This window comes from Procambarus clarkii, unplaced genomic scaffold, assembly GCF_040958095.1.
Source record: "Procambarus clarkii isolate CNS0578487 unplaced genomic scaffold, FALCON_Pclarkii_2.0 HiC_scaffold_206, whole genome shotgun sequence".
Taxonomy (NCBI): domain Eukaryota; kingdom Metazoa; phylum Arthropoda; class Malacostraca; order Decapoda; family Cambaridae; genus Procambarus; species Procambarus clarkii.
In genome coordinates, this window is record NW_027189239.1 from 99,897 (window position 1) to 107,380 (window position 7,484).

Here is a 7,484-nt window from a genome sequence, read left to right on the forward strand (position 1 = left end):
ATCCATATTTTGGAGCCAAATTCTCGCTCTCTGCATGTATTCGCACTTTCAAATTACGACTTTTTATACCGGAAATATGACAATTACTGAGACCGGCGATGGGTCACATTTTGCCCAAACCCACCCTGCAGTTTTCAAAATATCCCAAACATCCCAAATTCGTAGCTTCAGCCATATTTTGGAGACAAGTTCTGGCTTTCTGCACGTATTCGCAGTTTGAAATTACGACATTTTGTACCGAAAATATGCCAATTACTGAAAGCCGCGATGGGTCACATTTTGTCTAAACGCACCCTGCAGTTTTCAAAATATCCCAAACATCCCAAATTCGACGCTAGAGTAATTCGCAGTTTGAAACTACGACTTTTTATACCGAAAATAAGCCAATTACTGAAAGCGGCGATGGTCACATTTTGCCTAAACGCTCCCTGAAGTTTTCGATTATCTAATACGTCCCAAATTCAACGATTGAGTAGTATTTAGGAGCCAAATTCTGGGTCTCTGCACGTATTCGCAGTTTGAAACTACGACTTTTTATACCGCAAATACGCCAATTACTGAGTGCGGCGATTGGTCACATTTTGCCCAAACCCTCCCTGCAGTTTTCAAATTCCCCTAAACATCCCAAATTCGACGCTTGAGCAATATTTTGGAGCCAAATATTGGCTCTCTGCACGTATTCGCCGCTTGAAATTACGAATTTTTATACCGAAATTATGCTAATTACTATAGGCGGCGATGAATCACATTTTGCCCAAACCCTCCCTGCAGTTTTCAAAATATCCCAAACATCCCAAATTCGACGCTTGAGTCATATTTTGGAGCCAAATTCTGGCTCTCTGCACGTATTCGCCGTTTGAATTTACGACTTTTTATACCGAAAATATGTAAATTTCTGAGAGCAGCGATGGGTCACATATTGCCCAAACCCCCTTGCAGTTTTCAAAATATTCCAAACATCCCAAATTCAACGCTTGAGCCATATTTTGGAGCCAAACTTTGGCTCTCAGCACGTATTCGCAGTTTGAAATTACGAATTTTATACCGAAAATATGCAAATTAATGAAAGCGGCGATTTGTCACATTTTGCCCAAACCCTCCCTGTTGTTTTCAAAATATCCCAAACATCCCAAATTCGACGCTTGAGTCATATTTTGGAGCCAAATTCTGGCTCTCTTCACGTATTCGGGGATTGAAATTACGACTTTTTATTCCGAAAATATGCCAATTACTGAGAGCGGCGATGTGTCACATTTTGCCCAATTCCCCATGCAGTTTTCATAATATCCAAAACATCTCAAATGCGACCCTTGAGCCATATTTTGGAGCCAAATTCTGGCTCTCTGCACGTGTTCGCATTTTGAAATTGGCATATTTTCGGTAAAAAAAGTCGTAATTTCAAAGTGCGAATACGTGCAGAGAGCGAGAATTTGGCTCCAAAATATGGATCAAGCGTCAAAATTTGGATGTTTGGGATATCTTAAAAACTGCAGGGAGGGTTTGGGCAAAATGTGACCCATCGCTGCTCTCAGAAGTTTGCATATTTTCGGTATAAAAAGTCGTAATTTCATACTGCGAATTCCTGCAGAGAGCAACAATTTGGTTCCTACATATAGCTCAAGCCATATCGAATTTCGGATGTTCGGGATATTTTGAAAACTGCCGGGCAGGGTTTGGGCAAAAATTGACTCATCGCCACTCTCAGTAATTGGCATATTTTCGGTATATAAAGTCGTAATTTCAAAGTGCGAATACGTGCAGAGACCGCGAATTTGGCTCCAAAATATTGCTCAAGGGACGCATTTGAAATGTTTGGGATATTTAAAAATTGCAGGGAGGGTTTGGAAAAAATGTGACCCATCGCCGCTTTCAGTAATTGGCATATTTTGTATATAAATATTGTAATTTCAAATGGCGATTACGTGCAGAGAGCCAGAATTCTCCTTTAAAATAGGGCTCAAGCGCCGATTTTGGGATGTTTGGGATATTTTATAAACTGCAGTGAGAGTTTGGGCAAAATGTGATCCATCGCCGCTTTCAGTAATTGGCATATTTTCAGTATAAAAAGTCGTAATTTCAAACAGCGAATACGTGCAGAGAGCAAGAATTTGGCTCCAAAATATGGCTCAAGCGTCGAATTTGTGATGTTTGGGATATTTTGAAAATTGGAGGGAGTGTTTGGGCAAAATATGATCCATCGCCGCTTTCATCAATTGGCATATTTTCTGAATAAAAAGTCGTAATTTCAAACAGCGAATACGTGCAGAGAGCCATAATTTGGCTCCAAAATATGGCTCAAGCGTCGAATTTGGGATGTTTGTCATATTTTGAAAACTGCAGGGGGGTTTGGCCAAAATGTGACCCATCGCCGCTCCCAGTAATTGGCATATATTCGGCTTTAAAAGTCGTAATTTCATACTGCGAATACGTACAGAGAGCGAGAATTTGGTTCTAAAATATTGCTCAAGCGTCGAATTTGGGATGTTTGAAAAATTTTGAAAACTGCAGAGGGGCTTGGGCAAAATGTGACCCATCGACGCTATCAGTAATTGGCATATTTTCGGTATAAAAAGTCGTAATTTGAAACTGCGAATACGTGAATAGAGCCACAATTTGACTCCAAAATATGGCTCAAGCGTCGAATTTGCGATGTTTGTGATATTTTGAAAACTGCACGGGAGGCTTGGGCAAAATGTGACCCATCGCTGCTCCCGGTAATTGCTATATATTCGGTATAAAAAGTCGTAATTTCAATCTGCGAATACGTGCAGAGAGCCAGTATTTAGCTTCAAAAGTATGGCTCAAGCGTCGAATTTGGGATGTTTGGGATATTTTGAAAACTGCAGGGTGGGTTTGGGCAAAATGTGACCCATCGCCGATCTCAGTAATTGGCATATTTTGGTATGAAAATTCTTAATTTCAAACTGCGAATACGTACAGAGAGCCAGAATTTGACTCCAAAATATGGCACAAGGGTCGAATTTGGGATGTTTGAAATAATTTGAAAACTGCATGGGGGGTTTGGGCAAAGTGTGACCCATCGCTGCTCACAGAAATTTGCATATTTTCGGTATAAAAAGTCGTAAATTCAAACGGCGAATACGTGCAGAGAGCCAGAATTTGGCTCCTAAATATGGCTCAAACGTCGAATTTGGGATGTTTGGGTTATTTTCAAAACTGCAGGGAGGGTTTGGGCAAAATGTGCCTTTTCGCCGCACTCAGTAATTGGCATATTTTCGGTATAAAAAGTCGTAGTTTCAAACTGCGAATACGTGCAGAGAGCCAGAATTTGGCTCCTAAATATTACTCTAGCGTTGAATTTGGTATGTTTGGGATATTTTGAAAATTGTAGGGAGCGTTTAGGCAAAATGTGACCCATCGCTGCTCTCAGTAATTGGCATATTTTCGGTATAAAAATTCGTAATTTCAAACTGCGAATACGTGCAGAAACCCAGAATTTGGCTCCAAAATATGGCTCAAGCGACCAATTTTGAATGTTTGGGATATTTTGAAAACTGCAGGGTGGGTTTGGGCAAAATGTGACCCATCGACGGTCTCAGTATTTGTCCTATTTTCGGTATAAAATGTCATAATTTCAAAGTTCGAATACATGCAGAGAGCGAGAATTTGGCTCCAAAATATGGATCAAGCGTTGAAATTGGCATGTTTGGGATATCTTGAAAACTGCAGGGAGGGTTTGGGCAAAATGTGATTCATCGTCGCCTATAGTAATAGGCATAATTTCGGGATAAAAAGTCGTGATTTCAAACGGCGAATACATGCAGAGAGCCAAATTTTGGCTCCAAAATATGGCTCAAGCGTTTAATTTGGGATGTTTTGAATATTTTGAAAACTGCAGGGGGGTTTGGGCAAAATGTGACCTATCGCTACTCTCAGAAATTTGCATATTTTCGGTATAAAAAGTCGTAATTTCAAACAGCGAATACGTGCAGAGAGCCAGAATTTGGCTCCAAAATATGGCTCAAGCGTCGAATTTCGGATGTTTGGGATAATTTGAAAACTGCAGGGAGGGTTTGGGCAAAATTTGACCCATCGCTGCACTCAGTAATTGGCCTTTTTTCGGTATAAAAAGTCGTAATTTCAAACTGCGAATGCGTGCAGAGAGCCAGAAATTGGCTCCTGAATATTACTCAATCTTTGAATTTGGGATGTTTGGGATATTTTGACAACTGCAGGGAGGGTTTGGGCAAAATGTGACCCATCGCCGCTCTCAGTAATAGGCCTATTTTCGGGATAAAAAGTCGTAATTTCAAACTGCGAATACGTGCAGAGAGCGAGAGTTTTTGCTTCAAAATATTGCTCAAGCGTCGAATTTGGGATGTTTGTGATATTTTGAAAACTACTGGGGGGGTTTGGGCAAAATGTGACCCATCGCTGCTCCAAGTAATAGGCATATATTCGGAATAAAAAGTCGTAATTTCAAACTGCAAATACGTGCAGAGAGCGTGAGTTTTTGCTTCAAAATATTGCTCAAGCGTCGAATTTGGGATGTTTGGGATATTTTGAAAACTGCAGGGAGGGTTTGGGCAAATTGTAACAAATCGCCGGAAACATTAATTTGCATATTTTAATTAATTAATTTGCATATTACCAAATTTGAGTATTTTAACTTCAAATTATATATCGAGGTTTCGTATTACTAAGATCCCAGAAAAGACATATTAAAATGTTGTTTCCAATACAAATGATAAAAATCAATGTGTTTTCATTAGAATTAACTAAAATGTTCCTGATTTTCCGTTTATATTACCAATGGAAGATGTACACGTAAAACCGGTCTAATCCAGCTGAAACGTCGATATATGCAATAAAAACAGAACTTCTCCCCTTTCAATATCTTACACAATATTTTAACGAGAAACAAATAGTTGATTGAAAATTAAGTATTTAAGGTTCCTGATTTTCCGTTTATATTACCAATGGAAGATGTACACGTAAAACCGCTCTAATCCGGCTGAAACGTTGATATATGCAATAAAAACAGAACTTCTCCCCTTTCAATATCTTACACAATATTTTAACGTGAAACAAATAATTGATTGAATAATAGGTATTTAAGGTTAATTTCTAACCAATTATGTGTTTGCATCATTTTTATCGTATATATAATAAATTAATAACAATAAACTGAAAATTCACAAAAACGTAGAAAAACGGCAAAATATTGCCTAATTCTATGATATTTTGTTTAAATCACATAAAAGAAAAGGAGGATGATAAACGTCAAAATGTTGCTAAATTCGATGATTTTTAGTACAAAACAAAATGCAAGAAAACTTGCCAAAAAATGCAATATTATGCGAAATTCTGAGATTTGAAGGCTAAATCATATATCGTGAGAAAACATGAAGTAGTATCGAAATATTGGTAAAAACGAATATATTTACGTAAAATCACACTAAATGAAAAACGTGAAAAAAGTCACTATATTACCAAATTTGAAGAGTTTAACTTCAAATTAAATGGCGAGGTTTCGTATTACTTAGATGCCAGAAAAGACATATTGTAATGTTGTTTCCAATACAAATGATAAAAATCAATGTGTTTTCATTAGAATTTACTAAAATGTTCCTGATTTTATGTTTATATAACCAATGGAAGATGTACACGTAAAACCGCTCTAATCCAGCTGAAACATCGATATATGCAATAAAAACAGAACCTCTCCCCTTCCAATATAATACACAGTGTTTTAACGAGAAACAAATGGTTGATTGAAAATTAAGTATTTAAGGTTAATTTCTAACCAATTATGTGTTTGCATCATTTTTATTGTATATATAATAAATTAATAACAATAAACTGAAAATTCACAAAAACGTGGAAAAACGGCAAAATATTGCCTAATTATGTGATATTATGTTTAAATCACATAAAGGAAAAGGGGGATGATAAACGTCAAATTATTGCTAAATTCGATGATTTTTAGTACAAAACAAAATGCAAGAAAACTTGCCAAAAAATGCAATATTATGCGAAATTCTGGGATTTGAAAGCTAAATCATATATCGTGAGAAAACATGAAGTAGTATCGAAATATTGGTAAAAACGAATATATTTACGTAAAATCACACTACATGAAAAACGTGAAAAAGTCACTATATTACCAAATATGAGGATTTTAACTTCAAATTATAAAGCGAGGTTTCGTATCATTTAGATCCTAGAAAAGTCATATTAAAATGTTGGTTTCAGTACAAATGATAAAAATCGATGTGTTTTCATTAGAATTAACTAAAATGTTCCTGATTTTCCGTTTATATTACCAATGGAAGATGTACACGTAAAACCGCTCTAATCCAGCTGAAACGTCGATATATGCAATAAAAAGAGAACTTCTCCCCTTTCAATATAATACACAGTATTTTAACGAGAAACAAATAGTTGATTGAAAATTAAGTATTTAAGGTTAATTTTTAACCAATTATGTGTTTGCATCATTTTTATTGTATATTTAATAAATTAATAACAATAAACTGAAAATTCACAAAAACGTGGAAAAACGGCAAAACATTGCCTAATTCGATGATATTTTGTTTAAATCACATAAAGGAAAATGGGGATGATAAACGTCAAAATATTGCTAAATTCGATGATTTTTAGTACAAAACAAAATGCAAGAAAACTTGCTTTAAAATGCAATATTTTGCGAAATTCTGAGATTTGAAGGCCAAATCAAATATCGTGAGAAAACATAAAGTAGCATCGAAATATTGGTAAAAACGAATATATTTACGTAAAATCACACTACATGAAAAACGTGAAAAAAGTCACTATATTACCAAATTTGAGTATTTTAACTTCAAATTATAAGGCAAGGTTTCGTATTACTAACATCCCAGAAAAGACATATTAAAATGTTGTTTCCAATACAAATGATAAAAATCGATGTGTTTTCATTAGAATTAACTAAAATGTTCCTGATTTTCCGTTTATATTACCAATGGAAGATGTACACGTAAAACCGCTCTAATCCAGCTGAAACGTCGATATATGCAATAAAAACAGAACTATCCCCTTTCAATATCTTACACAGTATTTTAACGAGAAACAAATAGTTGGTTGAAAATAAAGTATTTATAGATAATTTCTAACCAATTATGTGTTTGCATCATTTTTATCGTATATATATTGAATTAATAACAATAAACTGAAAATTTACAGAAACGGGAAATAACGGCAAAATATTGCCTAATTCGATGATATTTTGTTTAAATCATATAAGGGAAAAGGGGAATGATGAACGACAAAATATTGCTAAATTCGATGATTTTTTATACAAACCAAATGCAGGAAAACTAGCTAAAAAATGTAATATTATGCGAAATTCTGAGATTTCAAAGCTAAATCATATATCGTGAGAAAACATTAAGTAGTATCGAAATATTGGTATAAACGAATATATTTACGTAAAATCACACTACATGAAAAACGTGAAAAAAGTCACTATATTACCAAATTTG